This window comes from Mustela nivalis (assembly GCF_964662115.1).
Source record: "Mustela nivalis genome assembly, chromosome: 10".
Lineage (NCBI taxonomy): Eukaryota > Metazoa > Chordata > Mammalia > Carnivora > Mustelidae > Mustela > Mustela nivalis.
Window position 1 is genome coordinate 11,743,471 of NC_139029.1, and position 15,752 is coordinate 11,759,222.

A 15,752-nucleotide genomic window follows, 5' to 3' on the forward strand; every position below is an offset into this window, starting at 1 on the left:
GCCTGAGGCTGGGCTGAGAGGCGTTGGCAGTGTCTCTGAGAGGTGCCCGCCACCAGGAGTGGGGTGACGGCTCACAGGCCCCCACCTGACTCCCAGTGTGGGGAGCCACATGGTGCCGAGGCAGGGGCGGTCAGTGTAGGCTCGCCCATGCATGGGTCCACCAGCCTGTGCAGAGCGGGAGCTCAGCCACACAAGTGAGGGGTGGGGTTCACGTCACAGGCGCTGGTGTCTCAGCAGGACTGCCTCCCTCGAGGGGGTGCACATGCAGGTGCTCCCTGTTCCTTGCCTGCACAGCTATGCTTGCCGGGCCACGGGGCCAGGAGCCCCAACCTTGTCCCTGAATTTCATAATTTCCCTCCCAAATCATCTTAACATCGAGAGGCCAACTTGGCTTCCTACTTTGCAGAAACCAGTGCAACATGAAAACATCGGGCTCCATGTTCAAACGTCATTAATTTCAAGGTGGCCGAGCAGTAGACCAGGCCCTACATGCCCGCCCGGAGTGGGCTGGGGGCACGTCTGCAAAGCCAGCCCATCGGTGGCCCGTGGCGTCCTGACTTGGGTGGTGGGGGAGGGGCTGGTGAAGGATGGCGGCTCCCAAGCTGCTCAGTCCTCAGTCTGCACCACAGTTCCCCCACTTCTTAGTGTTGTGACTCTGGACAGGTCCCTTGGTCCCTCTGGGCCTCAGCTTTTTTATGTTAACAGGGGCGTAAGAGTAGCATCAGTGCCCGTGCTGCGTGAGTCAGGGAAATGGATGGGTACACCTCCAGGCTGGGCACTGTGCCTGGCAAACATCAGCTCTCGTCATCGTCCTACAGACGAAGTTATGGAGCTAGTAGGTAACCACATCCAGAGCTGGGCCAGGGCGGTGGTCACCAGCCCCACCAGAGCCTGGGGTTGGATCACCACAGCTGGCCCAAGGGACAGCAGGAGTTTGCTTTTTTCCCTTAGAGGATCTCATGCATGCCACTTGAGGAGCAAATATGTGGCGTGCTTCCACTGGCTAGGAGCCCCTGCTTCCTCCCCTCCTTGAGTCTCCCTGTTCCTGCTCCTGGCGTCCTCCTCCGCACCTTCCCCCATTAAGATGCTCTTGACATTTACTTGTACCAATCTCACCTGAGTGCCCAGAGACAGGGTCTAGTCTCCAGGTCAGAGCCTTGAGCTGCTGTGGGCCCTGAGCCCTCTCCTCAGACACATTTGTTCCCTCCCTTGGGTTGGCACAGGAGGGTAGTTAAGAGAAAATGACCCTTGACCTCATGTTCATCATGGTCCTGATTTTTAGTTTTTTAACTTAATGGTCCCTTCTGGAAGTCAGGGATGCTCCGGGGATGATAAGGCATCATCGCTGGGCATCCCAAACCATTCGGTGGCGAGACCTCCTGTTCCCCTGTCTGGACTGAAGTAAGCTTTGAGGGGGTTAGCCTTTCAAGGATACTGGGGTCCAGAGCAGAGGTCTGTGGGACATCCTGGCTGGTGATGGGGTTTATGAAGGTCCGAGCTCTTGAGGGTGTTTAAAACAAATGCTGATGGTGATATAGTCAGCATGCAAATCTATATTCTCATGGGCTTAAAGAAACACTTCCCCTTCAGTTATGAGGCTTTAAACTCTCTGATTCAGGAGCTTGAGGAAGACCCAGGCAGGTCAGTCTTGGGCAGCTTGAGAAGCCTTCGGGTTGCTGCTGACCTTTCTTTGGTACCACTGAAACCCAGTCAGAGAAACAGCTTTCCAGAACATCTCTGCTCTTTTGTTCTCCTGCAGCAGAGCTGACCGCAGCCTTCCTCCCCGAGAAAGCCCTGTCTGCATCAGCAAGGGGATGGCGGAGCAGAGTTAATATTGGTCAAGCTTCTACAGACCCTGTTCTAGAAACTCTCACCCCAGGGGAGTGGCAAGGAGTCAAGTCTGGAGCTCTTAGGTTTGAATGCTGACTCTGCTCTGACTAGCTGTGTTCCCTTAAGCAAGTCTCTTAATCTCTCTGTGTCTACTTCAAAAAACTGTTGTGGTAATTAAATAAAGTACACACACACACACACACACACACACACATACAGTATCCAGAACAGGGCCTGGCATATTGTGAGAGCATGTAAGTATTAGCTGCTACGTGTTCTCTTTTGGACTTTCCCCAAAGCTGCTAAAGTGGGTCCTGTTAGGACCTCCATTTTATAGATGAAGAGAATAAGTCTCCAAAAAGGGGATGACTTTCCCCAGACCACACAGCTAGGAGAGGGCAAGGGGCAGTATATGCCTGGCCTGCTTCCTACCTGGCCCGGGCCTTCTGGGCAGCCCGTACAGGCAGGTGGGATCTGCCCAAGCAAACACAGAAGGAAGGAGGAAGCAAAAGCTGTTCTGAACCACCCTCTCCACGTAGGTCCCCAAAGTCCTTGTCAGAGTCAGTCTAGTGGCACTTTCCAAACTCATGCTGACAGTCCTGTCCCTTGATCTCATGCTGGGCCAGCTGGGAAGGGGAGCAGCCCTCGTCCTTGCCTCCCAGACTGTCAGATCCACTCCAGCTCAGATGAAGGGAGCAGCTGGCGCAGGGCTGCCCTGTCCATCACTTAGGGAAGTGTCTGCTTTGCCTCTCTGACAGGCTCCCCACCATCTCCAGGCTTGGGGGCTAAGGTGACTGGTACCTGAGTATGGAAGGCGGGACCTGAGAGGAGGGGATGATAAGGTAATGGCCAGCCCAGGGATCCGCAGACAAGCTTTCTGCCTTGATAACTGGGTCAGCTCTGATGACCCAACCTGGCTGTCCCAGCTCCGGGATCCATCACAGAATCCTTCAGAGTGGGATGGAGGACAATAGAATAACTATAATGTTGGAACTTCTAAGTGCTTCTGTGTTTGGGTGAGGAAGGTAAGGAAGGCCTGTTGAGCTAAATTCTCTTCAGGGTACCAGGAATCACAGCCACTGAGCCCCAGAGTCTTAGAGCTAGGAGAACAAATTAGGTGTTTCTTGGTACCATTGTTTCATTTTCCAGGTGGGTAAACTGAGTTTTGGCTTACCTACTTGAGGTTACTTGCCCAACGCCATAGAGTGGATCTTACTTGACTGGACTGGACCTAGAGCCTCAATTCTAGAGTCGCAGATCTAGAGCCTAAATTCTAGAGTTGCAGACCACTAAATTCCAGTGCCTGCCGAGAGCTTTCCATTCCTGCCAGTCTCAGGTCTCTGCTGAGCCAGACTCCTCTGACCCCACCTCTACCCCCACCATGCTGATAACACTAGCTGACATTTCCTGAGCATATAGTATATGCCTGGCACTCTTCCAAATGCCTTATAAGCACTCACTTATTTTACTTCACCTCTTAGGGAACAGTTGATAACATTGTTCTCATTTCACACAAGGGGAATGAAGCCACAAAGAATAATTTGCTCAAAGTCCTTCTCTCAGAAAATAATAGGCCTTGAATCCAGATCATTGGGCTCTAGAGTCCAGTGTCTTGAAAATACAGGAAAAAATCGCTTCGAGGGAGCTAGAGCCTCTTGTCCTCAAGTAGTCTTATGGTCTGTCAGTTTTGTGTGCCACTGAATACCTTTCATGAAAATCCTCTTTACTGTGTCTTCACTGGAGGGCCCCAGGGCCAGCAGCAGACTGGGTTTGAAGTGGTTTCATGAAATAAGATATAGGAAAATTGTGCTGGTCTATGGGGAAATCCTACAGCTGAGGGGGAAAGATCAGAGCAAGGAGGCATGGAGAGGACTCTGGTCGGGTGCCTGGCATAGGGCAGGGTCAAGACAAGTGAGTTCTAAGGCCCAGCTGCCCCCTCCTTGGTGTGTCAACTTCATCTCTCCCAACCCTTCCCTGGGCCTCAGAAACTCCATCTGTAGAGGGGGAGGTCTGTCTGAGAAATGTGCTCCCTAAAGACCTTTCCAGCTCTGACATTTGAGGATTGGATGAGTGGCACCTGGTAATCCCTCTATTTTCCCACAGGTTTGCATCAGAATGGCCCCCTCAAACTTCCCTGCCCTCTCCACAGGCATCGGCTCTCCAGTGAGGTTTCCCCACCCACCCTGGAGTCTTCCTCAGGTTTAACTGAAGTGCCCCTTCCCCCATTTGATCTACCTTCCTTCTTCAAGAAGCCTTTGTGTCTTTTTCTTAATGCCAGACTAACTCAGAACATGACCCCGGCTCAAATTGGCCATCACAGGTCTGGGCATGTCCAGGCCTATCAGGGATGCCACTGGTGGCTTCATGACTGTTGTTGAGCAAATGAACCATGGATGGGAGAGAATGTGCCATGCCTCCGACATGCCTACCTGAGCTTGCAGGTGAGGAGGAGACTGTTCCCTTGAGTCTGGCGGAGACTGTGTGGGGCAGGATGGAAGGCTCAGCTAAGGCTGCATGCTACAGCGTGAGCCTCTCAGCTCAACTCATCCCATGACCTGGGTAAAATGGTCTACTCCCTCTGGGGGACAGGAGACAGGACCACCTGATGTTCCTCTGCAGGCCAGCACCTGAATGCAGCATGTCATGCATCCCTCTCAGGCTATTTGCACACTCACCCAATCTACTCTCTGGGCTTTTATTCATTCTCTCAATAATTTGGCATTTATTGAGCCCCTGCTGGGTGTCACCCTCCAGGATGGTGCCTGGCTTCCCAGGATCTCATGGATTGGTGAAAGACAGCTTGGAGCCTAGATTCAGATGGACCTGGGTTTAAGCCTTGGCTCTTTCAGTAACAAGCTAAGAGATTTGGGGTAGCTGCTTTGTTCTTCCAATCCTCTGTATCCTTACCTATAAGAATAGGTATAATATTATCCCTCAGCATAATATTATCGACTTTCTACCGTGAGGACTTCATCCAATTGGTGCCTAGCATAGTGTTAAGCAAATGTTAGTTTCCTTTCTACCCCTCTCTCCACCCCTGCCTTTAATCTCATATGTCATGACTTGGGCAAGTATGTCTCCCACTTTCTGTACCAGACTGGAGACTCCTTGTGAGCTCTCTTCTCTTACAGCCCGCTCCCCTCCCTGGAGCAGGATCTGAGTTTTTTTCTTAGACCAAGAGCTCCTTGAGAGGGACTTCTTCCCTTCCATTCAGGGGATAGCTCCAGGAATTCCACATTGGCTAAGCCCCCAAAGGATGAAGAGGACGGGAGCTGACCATGGTGCTGACTTACTCTGCCGTTCTCACCCAAGAGGAAGAGAATTGGATTCCACAGATGTCTTCACACCCCTGGGTGGATTTTCTGGATCCTCTCATCACAGAAGTGTTTCCAAGTGTGAAAGGCTCCATCAGACTCAGCTTGTATGAACAGGCCTAGAAATACTCTAGAGCGGTGAACAGCTCAGGATGACCAAGCAAACCAAGGGTGCCAACTCCCCCTCCCCCCATCCTTCTGATGTTGGAGGATGGTGGGGGGGCGAGATGAGTGGGAAGTTTTAAAATGCACAAAAAGCACAGCAGTGAGACAATCTCCTACATGTCTCCCTGCTGTCTTCCAGCCTACCCTGTAGGCTGTAGCCAGATTCATCTTCTGGAAGCCTGGCTGTTATCTGAGGAAGAATCACAGAACACTAAGAAGTAGAAGACTCTGAGTCTGGGCTAGCCTTCCTCCCTTGCTTCACCAGTAGAATGCTGTGGAAGTGACATTCTGGAGCTTTCAATGACAGGTTATAAACAGCTTTGCAACTTCTACCTGTATGTATAAAGTATTTAGCCAGAGGAAACCAGCTACCATGTAAAAAAACTCTCCCTCCTCAGACCACTGAGCTGGGAGGAAGGTCAGCTTGGCACCTGGGTGGGGAGAGAAAGCTGCCTGGCCAGCCCTCAGCTGATGAGCCATCCCAGGTGAGGTGCCAGACATGCGACTGAAGAAACATCGTGGACACACAGCAGCCACGTGACTGCAACTGCATGACAGACCCAGGTGAGCACTGTCCCAGCAGAGCCCTGTCAACCCACAGAAACTGGGGATATAATAATAAATTTGTATTTTAATCCACTGAGTTGTGGGCATGGTTTGTAACAGAATAACAGGTGGCGGAAACAGTGGGCACCTACAGACTCTTGAGCTCCTGTTATTCATTCATAGTGTTAAAGTGACTATTCGTGTTGGAAGGGAGGTGAGCGCCTCATCCCTGACTCCACATCCCCTGCATATGGTGGCACAGTTGTTAGAAAGGGGTCACCCAGCCGTACTATTTCCCTGCTCCCTTTGCAGCTTGGCAGGTCAGGTGACTGAGCTCTGAGCAGCAGATTAGGGATGAAAGTGATGAACACCACACCATCATATCAAAAGATAAGGAAGGTCTACAGAAAAGCCCTGTGTAGTGGCAGTGGCACCTGGTTAGCTCAGTGGGCTAAGCATCTGACTTTTGATTTTGGCTCAGGTCATGATCTCAGGATCGTGAGATCAAGCCCAGCGTCAGGCTCTGCGTTCAGCATGGAGCCTGCTTGTTCCTCTCCCTCTGCTCCTCCCCTACCCACTCTGTCTCTAAAATAAATAAATAAATAAAATCTTTTTAAAAATGCCCTGTGTGGTCTTCCATCCTTTCCACCTCCCTCTGCCTGTCAGCTGGGTGTGAATTTGAGAGCCATAAGTTGAACATGAAAATGCTTCCATCTGCCTGGGTTGCTGAGGAGATCTCTCTCACCCACAGATTGATCTGTGTGCAGAGGAGAAATAAACTTTTCACTTAAGCCACTGAGAGTTGAGGGGGTGTGGTGGTTCCACTGCATATTACTTAACACCATAATTGTAAATTATGTATTCTCACCATTTAGACTGTAAACACCACAAGGACAGATGCAACATTTAAGTGGCTCACCCTTGTACTCCCAGCCCTAACCCGAAGCCTGGAATGTGGGGGGATTTGTGATAAGTACCCAGTGTGTGAATGAGCACATGCCTGGGCTATTTATTTATTTTTCTGAGGGGTTATCTGAATCACACTTGACCCCTAGGCTAAACTTTGATGCCTTCGTTGTCATGCTCACCTCAGTGGTAGCGATGGACTCTGTGCGTGTTGTCTCCCCAAAGGCATATGTTGGAGTCCTACATATGCAATGCATTGGCATTAGGAGGTGGGGCCTGTGGGAGGTAATTAGGATGAGATGAGGTCCTAAGGGTGGAGTAGCTCTTAGAGGAGTCCCTCTAAGAGCCAAGAGAGAACTCACTTCCTCTCTGCTCTCTGCCATGTGAGGACACAATGAGAAATCACCAGTCTGCAAGACCAGTTCTCACCAGAATCCAACTATGGCTGACACCTTGATTGTGGATTTCTAGTCTCCAGAACTGTCAGAAATAGATTTCTGTTGTTTACAAGCCAGCCAGTCTCTGGCATTTTGTGATTAGAGCCACTCGGACGAAGACAGTGGTGAACCTGACATGCAAAAATCCCTCTCCTCCCAGAGTCTCCCTGGAGAAGCGGGAGCTGGGGAGTCCAGCTTCCAATTCCTCCCTTTGCTTTGGCCTGATTTTAATGACTGATGTTTTTTTAGGTCTTTTTTTTTTTTTTTTAAAGGTAGTGGAGGGTTAGGCGGGTGGCAGCTTCATTCTACTCAGAAGCTAAAAGGCTCGTTGATTTTTCTGATATCCTTTGAATGCGCCCCTTCTCCACAGACAGCTCCTCGCAGCTGTTAGGACTTCAAATTCCTCGTGCATTGAGGGGGGCAGAGAAAAGATATGAAAGGCTTTTCAGCTGACACAAAAGAGGGGGAAAAAAGTGGAATAAAAACGACAATGTGGTTAATACATAAAACGGTGAAATTTCTGGCACTCACTGTATCATTAATCTGTCTAAAGTGGCTTTGATCTCTTCTGCTTTAATTAACTTGTAATTATAACATGATGATTTTTGCAGCGGGCAGAATCTGGGAGCCGGGCCCTGAAAGGGACTTCAGCCTCCGAGTGGCATCATAAAGCAGGGTTTGCAGTGTCTGCCTTTCAGAGACGCGCTTCCCACATCTGTGCTCACACATGCACGTGTACACACACGCGCGTGCGCTCCCCAGGCTACCCCATCACACGTCGCCATGGGATAGTATCCATGTGTTCATAACAGCTTCCCAGACCTAACTGAGGGTTGAGGGTTATCTGGGCAGGGTCTTTTCAGGGTAAAGCTGCTAGGGGAGCAGGCATACCATTTTTGAACATGTCTCATGACAACCCTGACAGGTGGGTATTATTAACCCATTTTCTGGATGAGGACACTGAGGCTGAGAGTTTAATTCACCTGCCTGAGGTCAGCTAGTTAGAAGGGCGGTAGATTGACTTGTTGGTCTCAACTCTTCACCCTATCCTGGCCATGGCCTCACTGTGAAGGGATTTGACTTTAGGTTTGGCCATGAAATTTGTTTTTCATGTTGGTGAAAATGACCAAATGTGCCCAGTCTCACCTTCAGGTCCCAGAAGAGTCCAAGAGGCAGACCTGAGTCACCCCCGTGCTGTCAGCCTGGATCAGCCAACACCCAGCAGACCCACAAGCGCAGGAGTATAGTAAATATTTCTCTGTGTAAGTCCTGGGTTTGGGGGTAACAAGAGGTAACAAATATTTTGGTGGGATTGGGATTTAAACCCAGCCCCAGAGATCCATCTCTCTCTAAGACCCACAGGCTTTACTGATTGTCCTGTGGTCTTGGAGCTGGGGGCTGCCGAGTCTGTCATCCCAGTGATTCTCAGACTGCTGAGGGTGGGGGAGGGAGCCCAGAGTTCTGTCCCTGTCACCCTTATATCACTCTGAGCTCTTCCACTCCCATCTGTCTTATATTGGTCTGTTCTGCGGTATTGCATTCAAAGAATGTGTTCTGCTGCTTAAACTATGTTTGAAAACCACATACTGAGTCCAATCTTCTCATTTTACAAGTGAAGAGACAGAGGCTCAAAGAAGGACAGTGGCTTAGCTGTGACCGCAGCTGCTCAGGGGCAGAGCCAAGATTATAGCCCACCCTTTCCAGACCCTTTAGTCAGAAAATCACACCACAGAATATTTCAGGAACCTCTGAGACAGAAGGACTGGGCAGGGATACTGATGGGGTGTTGGGCACCAAGAAGAGTCTCAGAGAAGGGAGTCCTTGCTGTAATGGCCTCCATATCCCACTGCCCTGGCTGGATCTTATCTCCCCCCAGACCCTCCATGAAACTTTCCCAGATCATGGAGACCAGGCTCCCTGGTGTTACAACTTATGGGATTCCAGCCCCCTTGCACTTCTAATTATTTCATGCAAGGAGTAGCCTCCTTGTCCCAACCTTATTGTAAAGACCTCAGGGATAGGACCCTCAAGTTTCATGTCTTGCTCTCCAGTATCTGGTTCAGGGCACAAAGCTGGTCCCTGGGGAAACTGTTGAATGAGACACAGTGGCATTTCTAGTTTCATTTAGTGCTGGGCTGAGAAAGCTTGTGTCTCGGTGATCATATGTGGGTGGATATGTCCTGGTGAGGATGGGATGGAGGACTGAACTCACAGTAATCGTCAGTATCAGACCACACAGAGTGTTTGGTGGGCATCACCTCATTTAATCTTTCCAACAACCCTATGGGGTAGTCATTCATTTGCTCATACATTTGTGTACTCATGCATTCATTCATTCAACAGATATTTCTGAGCATCTTTCCTGAGTCAGGCACTGTGTTGGGCTCTAGGATATAGTGGGGCCCATGATTTCATCTGACAGTGTTTCATGTGACAAACCAAGACACACAGCAAGGAAGAGACTTGTCTAGGATCACACATTGGTTTGATGTATCCAGGGTTCAGACCCAGACCTTTCTCCTCTGAGTACTTTTGCAGCTCTTACTTGCCTGGGATCTCTTTCCTTCAAGTCTCCCTGGTTTCTCTTTTTCCACCAGGTCTTCACTACCCAACCACTCAATCTCTGTCTTACTAGTTCCATCACTCCTTCATTCATTCATGCATGCCTTGATCCACTCAGGTTCTTCCTAAGCTCTTGGCATGCTCAGACCTGTGCTGGGCATTGGGCATAGCTCATAATAGCTCAGTCAACATCAAGCCTGGAAGCCAACCTGGGATTTCTAGGTATTTTTCCAGGTGTGGTTGGCCCCAGCAGAGGTGGGCAGAAGGTGAGAAGGCAGGGGCACAGAGAATAATGTTGATCCTAACGTGTCAGGAGCAAATCATGAACAAATGTCAGTATTTTTGGATTTTTTTTTAAAGTGATATGCAAATGAGATGCAAAATGATGCAAATCACGGACATTCAATTTCAGTCCAAAGCTACTTTTGGTAATAAGTCTGCAGCAGGGCTGGCAATGGAAGAGAGGGTGTATCAGCAGGGCCAGCACTGCCTGTCCCCCAACACTTAGCCCCCGCCTTGGAGCCAGAGCAGAGCTGTGCTGGAGCAATTGGAGTTGCTGTGTCAGTCGGGACATGATCTCCAGGCTGGATGGAGCAGGATGCAAGAGGGACCAAGCACAGTCCTGCCCGGGGTGTGGTGGTGAGGTTTCCGGGCAGGGGTAAGTATGAAGGAGGATTGTACACCTCCCCACTGAATGTGCAGGGTGCTGTGTGAACAGGCAAGAGGATACGAGCAGAGCCCATGGTCACAGGGCCTGGGGGTCAGGGTGCATGGGCAATGGGGCTGTAGGAAAGAAGACTGGAGATGGAAGTAGGACCACAGTCTGAGTCTAGAGCTAGAGTGGAAGATCCGAATGCCTCCAGGGGCCGGTATTAATGAGGGAAGCTGGCTGTTGTTTGCATTTTAAATACATGGAAATATCCATCCCTTCCAAAAGAAACATACTTTCCTTATTTTCCTTGAATCATGAGGCCCTCAAGGTCTAGCTTTCCTTTGCCAATTTTTGACAGAGACACGTACAGAGGAATATCTCTAAAATAAGGAAAAAGAGAGCGTAAGATAGATGGTGACGAGTGCTCAAGCTTGGCGTTGGGTAAATAGGAGTGGGGAGCACTGTTGTCACAGCATGGGGACCGCACAGGTCCCAGGCTCATGCAACAGCTGCTTCTCAGGCCCAGATGGATGGGATTTTCTGATTTTTCTATATAAGGCCTCCAACGTGTAAAAGGTGGCTCAAACTCTTTTTTTTTTTTTTTATTAAACACATGGTGGGAGCAAAAAGGAAAGAGAAAGCACAAGGAAAGGGAAATAAAAGGAAAGAAGAAAAATCTGGAAGTCATGAGCCACTAATTGAGGCCTCTGTGGGGGAGGAGGGATTAGGGAAGAAGAGAAGGCTGAAGGAGGGTAGGTCAGTTTCACGGAAGTTGCAATTGTCACAATTTAGGATATATGGGTGCCTTAGCACACCAGTGAGAATAACAAGGAGGGAATGTGTGAAGATGTATGTATCAGTTATCTCTGTGCTGTGTAACAAATAGCCACAAAACCTCAGTGGCAGACTAGCATCAGACATGAGTCTGAGTCTGCTGAGTGGTTGTGCTAGATGAGTGGACCTGGGCCCACTCATGAGATGAGGGCACACTCATCTGTCTGGCCAGCTGCAGTTCAGCCAGGAAGCTTTGATGTCTCAGGGCTCTCTCTCATGTCGGGCCTGGATGGGGCAACAGAACTGATGGGGCTCTGCTCCTTCCTCCAGCTGGTGAGCCCAGGAGTGTTCTTAGAAAGGGTAGAAAAACAAGGGAAAGACCAAAAGCTCGTAAGACTCTGAAGACATAAGTTTAAAACTGGCATGGAAGCATTTCTGGCACTTTTGGTCAACCAAGTCACATGGCCAAGCCCAGCTCCAAGAGGGAGAGAAATACGTTCTGCCTTGTAGTGGGCAGAGCTGCATGGTCATGTTGGCAAAGAGCATGGATATAAGGACGGTTGAAGTAGGACCATTTTTGCAATTTATTTAGAATAGTGTAACTTTGGGCAAGTCACCCACTCTGTCTGGACCTGCTTTGTCATCTGTAAAAGGAGGAGGTTGTTTGGAACGATCCTTTCAGCTCAGCTAACTTGAGGATCTACTTCCAGTCAGGCCCCCAGAGCTCTGCTGGATTCTAGCTGGCAACAGTGAGGAGAAGGGTCTTACCTCTGTCCCTCCTCTGCTGTGCCCAGGAAGTGCCTGCCCAGGATTCCAGGCATCTTTCATCAGGGATCAATAGCTCTTTGCCTTCTAATGGGCTCCCTGAGGGTTGGCGGTTGCCGCAGAGCCATGGGGAGAGATGCATTAGCCCCCCTTGTGCTCCCAAGGGGCATTTGTCCTTAATGGATGATGGGGACATGGCTGATTCTGTCTCTCCATTGTTTGAGTATTAATGAGCCTTTTATAGATGGCACCTCGCTGGGCAGGGTGACACAAAAGATAGACTTTCTCACAGTCCCAGTTTCCATGTATTGAAATCTGCAGGAACCTGCTTAAAGGAATTCACCTTATCCATCTGTCCAACCATCCATTCATCTGTCCATCCATCCATCCATCCATCCATCCATCCATCCATCCTTCCTTCCTTCCATCCATCCATCCATCCATCCATCCATCCATCCATCCATCCAACCATCCATGCGTACATCCATTTTGTAAGACCTTCTATGTGCCAGGACAGGTGCAGACAACACAGAGATGAATAAAGCAAGGCCCAGCCTGAGTGGGGAGGGCACACAAGGAAGCAGTCAATGAACCATTCTGGGTATTGGATGCAGCTAAACATGAAGGAAGAAGCCAAGCAGAGGTAAATTTTCACCCTAAGCCTGAGAGGAAACTGCATGTAGGCTGAACACGGAAGGAAAAGATGTGGCTAATTCTTTGGAGGCCCAAAGGACTGCCTTCCAACACTGAAAGGATGAAGGGTCACCCTACGTCAGAGCACAGGATCAGAGCCCTGTCCTTCGTGAGCTTACATCTAAGATGCTGACCAGGGAGAGTCTTCATGGGAGAACACCATGATGATGGAACATGTACCTATGGGACCCATGGGGCTGAGCTCCAGACATGCTGCTTTGTGACCTCAGTCCCAGGGAATGGCCACTCCATCCTGCCCCTAGGGAGAAGTGTGTGGACAAGGGTCCAGAGCTCTCTTTCTTTGTGGCCATCTGTGGGAAGGGTTGCTGAGCAGCCAGTGGGTTGAGTTCATCCATGTCAACACTTCAGTGGGCTTTCCCCTGAGAATTTCTGGTCCAATCAGAAAGATCCAGGTAAGCTGGTGCATTATCTGTGGTTATACATCTGGGCTCCAGCCACCACCCAGCTCCCCCTGCCTAGGTGAGTGGAGGCTCGGAAGAACCAGACTAGAGAGAGAGACCCTCTTTCCCAGCAGAACAAAGCCCAGAGAGATGTTTCCATTTTTCTTAGAGCCACAGAAAGATTCCTAAGTGCTCAAAATTGGGCATTTAATTTCAGGAAGGCCCCTAAATTCCCAGAACAAGAACCCCAACTTTAGGACTTTTAGATTAGCCACCTAATTAGACCTTCTGCTCAGACCAATGAAATATTCTGGTATCATTAGACAAAGCCGTACCCAGCCCCAGACTAGATGAGAAGGGTTTTGAGACATCGCCTCTGTTACAATGCAGCTCCTGGCCCCCGAGAGAGGCAACCACCCAGGAAGATGAAGGAACTCAGCCATTTCTCTCTGTAGTCAGAACCAGGAGGTGCCTGGCAAAATGGAAATTTCACATCCAACGAGAGTCTCTTCGCCATGGAAAATCTCAGTATCGATTCATCACTTATTGCTTCTCCAGTTCCAAAGATGGATTGTGTAGATATGTAAAATAAGTGTAACAAATAAAGGAAATACATTTAAAATGTACAAGAATTGGACAATTTTGCAATATTTCACCTCAATTTTATATGCTGTCAAATATACTTGAAATACATGTGCGCTAAGCATGACAAATACATAGAAACTAAAGCTCTATTATTTTGCTGTAATGGGCCAGGGGAATAGCTCTGAAATAATATTCTTCTGTCTGCAATAAAGGCTTTTCTCTGAAGCTGTCTTAATGCTGTGAACAAAACCTAGAGCTCTCTCAAGGGCTTCTTCCTTTGAATTAGTGCCCCTCTCTGTGGCCTTCTACCATGATGAGTTTGGCAACCAGCGGGTGGATGGATGGGGACCTCGCCCATGATGCAGCAGGGTGCGGGGAGCGTGACACCCTGGCTCAGGCTGATAAGCGTGGAGAGGATGGGCGATCGTGAGAATGCATGCCTGGCACCACAGGGTCTGTGTGACAGTCACACTGTTCCCAGTGCCCACCCCTGCATATATACCTTGTTTGTCTGTATCTTTCCTTGGGCAGCAGTCCTTGGGAAAACTGGAGGCACACTCGTCTTGAGAGGGTGGCTGCAGGTGACTGTGTGGCATGGCAGAAGTAGGCTGGGGAGGAGTCTAAAGGCACCAGGGAATCCGTCTCTGCAGTTAAACAGGCTAAGGGCTGCACTCGGCCATTCATTGGCTGTGAGCTTTTGGGAAGTCACATAACCTCTCTGAGAGTTACTTTATTGGCTATAAAAAGGGAATAACATTTTTGACATTGTAGGATTGTTGTCACCCCACAGCACGCAGAAGTACTCCCTGAAGTTGTACAGTGTGCTACCTGAGCAGCTGTACATGGCAGTTCTGCATGATATAAAGACCCTGGCATATAGTATGTCTGAAACAGGTAGTAGCTCTCATTATCACAGCAATCCTTAGTCCTAAGCAAACCTAATTCTAGAACACTGAATTTGGGAGGAGCCCAGAGGCAGCTGTTTTACAGAGATTAAACAAGAGGGTGCTGGAATCAGACAGGCCTAGAGTTATACCTTTCCTCTGGCACTTCCTAGCTCTGTTATCCTGGGGACTTTTTTTTTTTAAACCTCTGCCTCAGTTTCCTCTTCCATAAAATGGGGATAATCATGGAGCCAGTTGCTGTGAGGATGAAGTCTGATAATTCAAGTCTGAGCCTTTATTGATCAGTGTCTGGCAAATGACAGATGTTCAGAATGTTAGTTTGCACAAGCAACTGGTTGGACAGAGGGAGAATATGGCCACCATGAGGCTGAGAGCAGTTAGAAGCCACACGCCAGATGCACCCACAGCAATATAATCAATTGCAAAGCCCAGTGCTGGGATAGAAATACTGGAGTATGCTGAAAATGCATGCATACAAAACAACAATGTGCATTTCACAAAAAGACGTACAAACAGAAGCATACACATAAAACTCACCAGAAGGGCTGCCTGTGGGAGGAAAGAGAGGGAGTGAGGATTGAGGATAAAGGGGAATATGTCAATATATAGATATGGGGTGGCAAAGCCATAAGTCCTTCTTATGAAGTCTCTGGACAGCCCTCTTCCAGAGCCAAGGCGTGAAGGATTGCCTCCAGCTGAGCCCTATCCAAAATCAAGGCTGAGAGGTAGCTGAAAAACTGTCCAGTTCAAGGGAAGGGGAGAGAAAGTCAGAATGGGCATCCTGGCCTGTGGAGTACCTGACTACAGAGAAGGGGGTCATGGTCAATGCGAGGGTCTGGAAGGTTCTATTTTAAGTTTGCACTACCATGCACAAAGGGAGTCATGTCTGCTGACTCCCTCATCTCATGGGTTTGGAGGAAACCAGAAAAGCAGGCCATCCTGCAGCTGGGCCAGTGCAGCTGGAGGAGGGCAGGGTGGAAAAGGAAAGGTCGCGGAGAAGATGCCCCTGAGCCAGAAGTGGCCACAAGCCCTGCTCCCCCGGCAGTGCTCAGAAAACGTGAGACAGCATCAACCATGCTTGCTGCAGAACATCAGCTAAGGGGCTTAAACCTGTGACATTAAAGACCAGGGGGTTTCTCTTACACTGGGTCATAAGAAGGAGATGGAACTTGTCCCTGGGTGGGAGTCTTGGCATCCTGAAGGCACGTCATCAATAG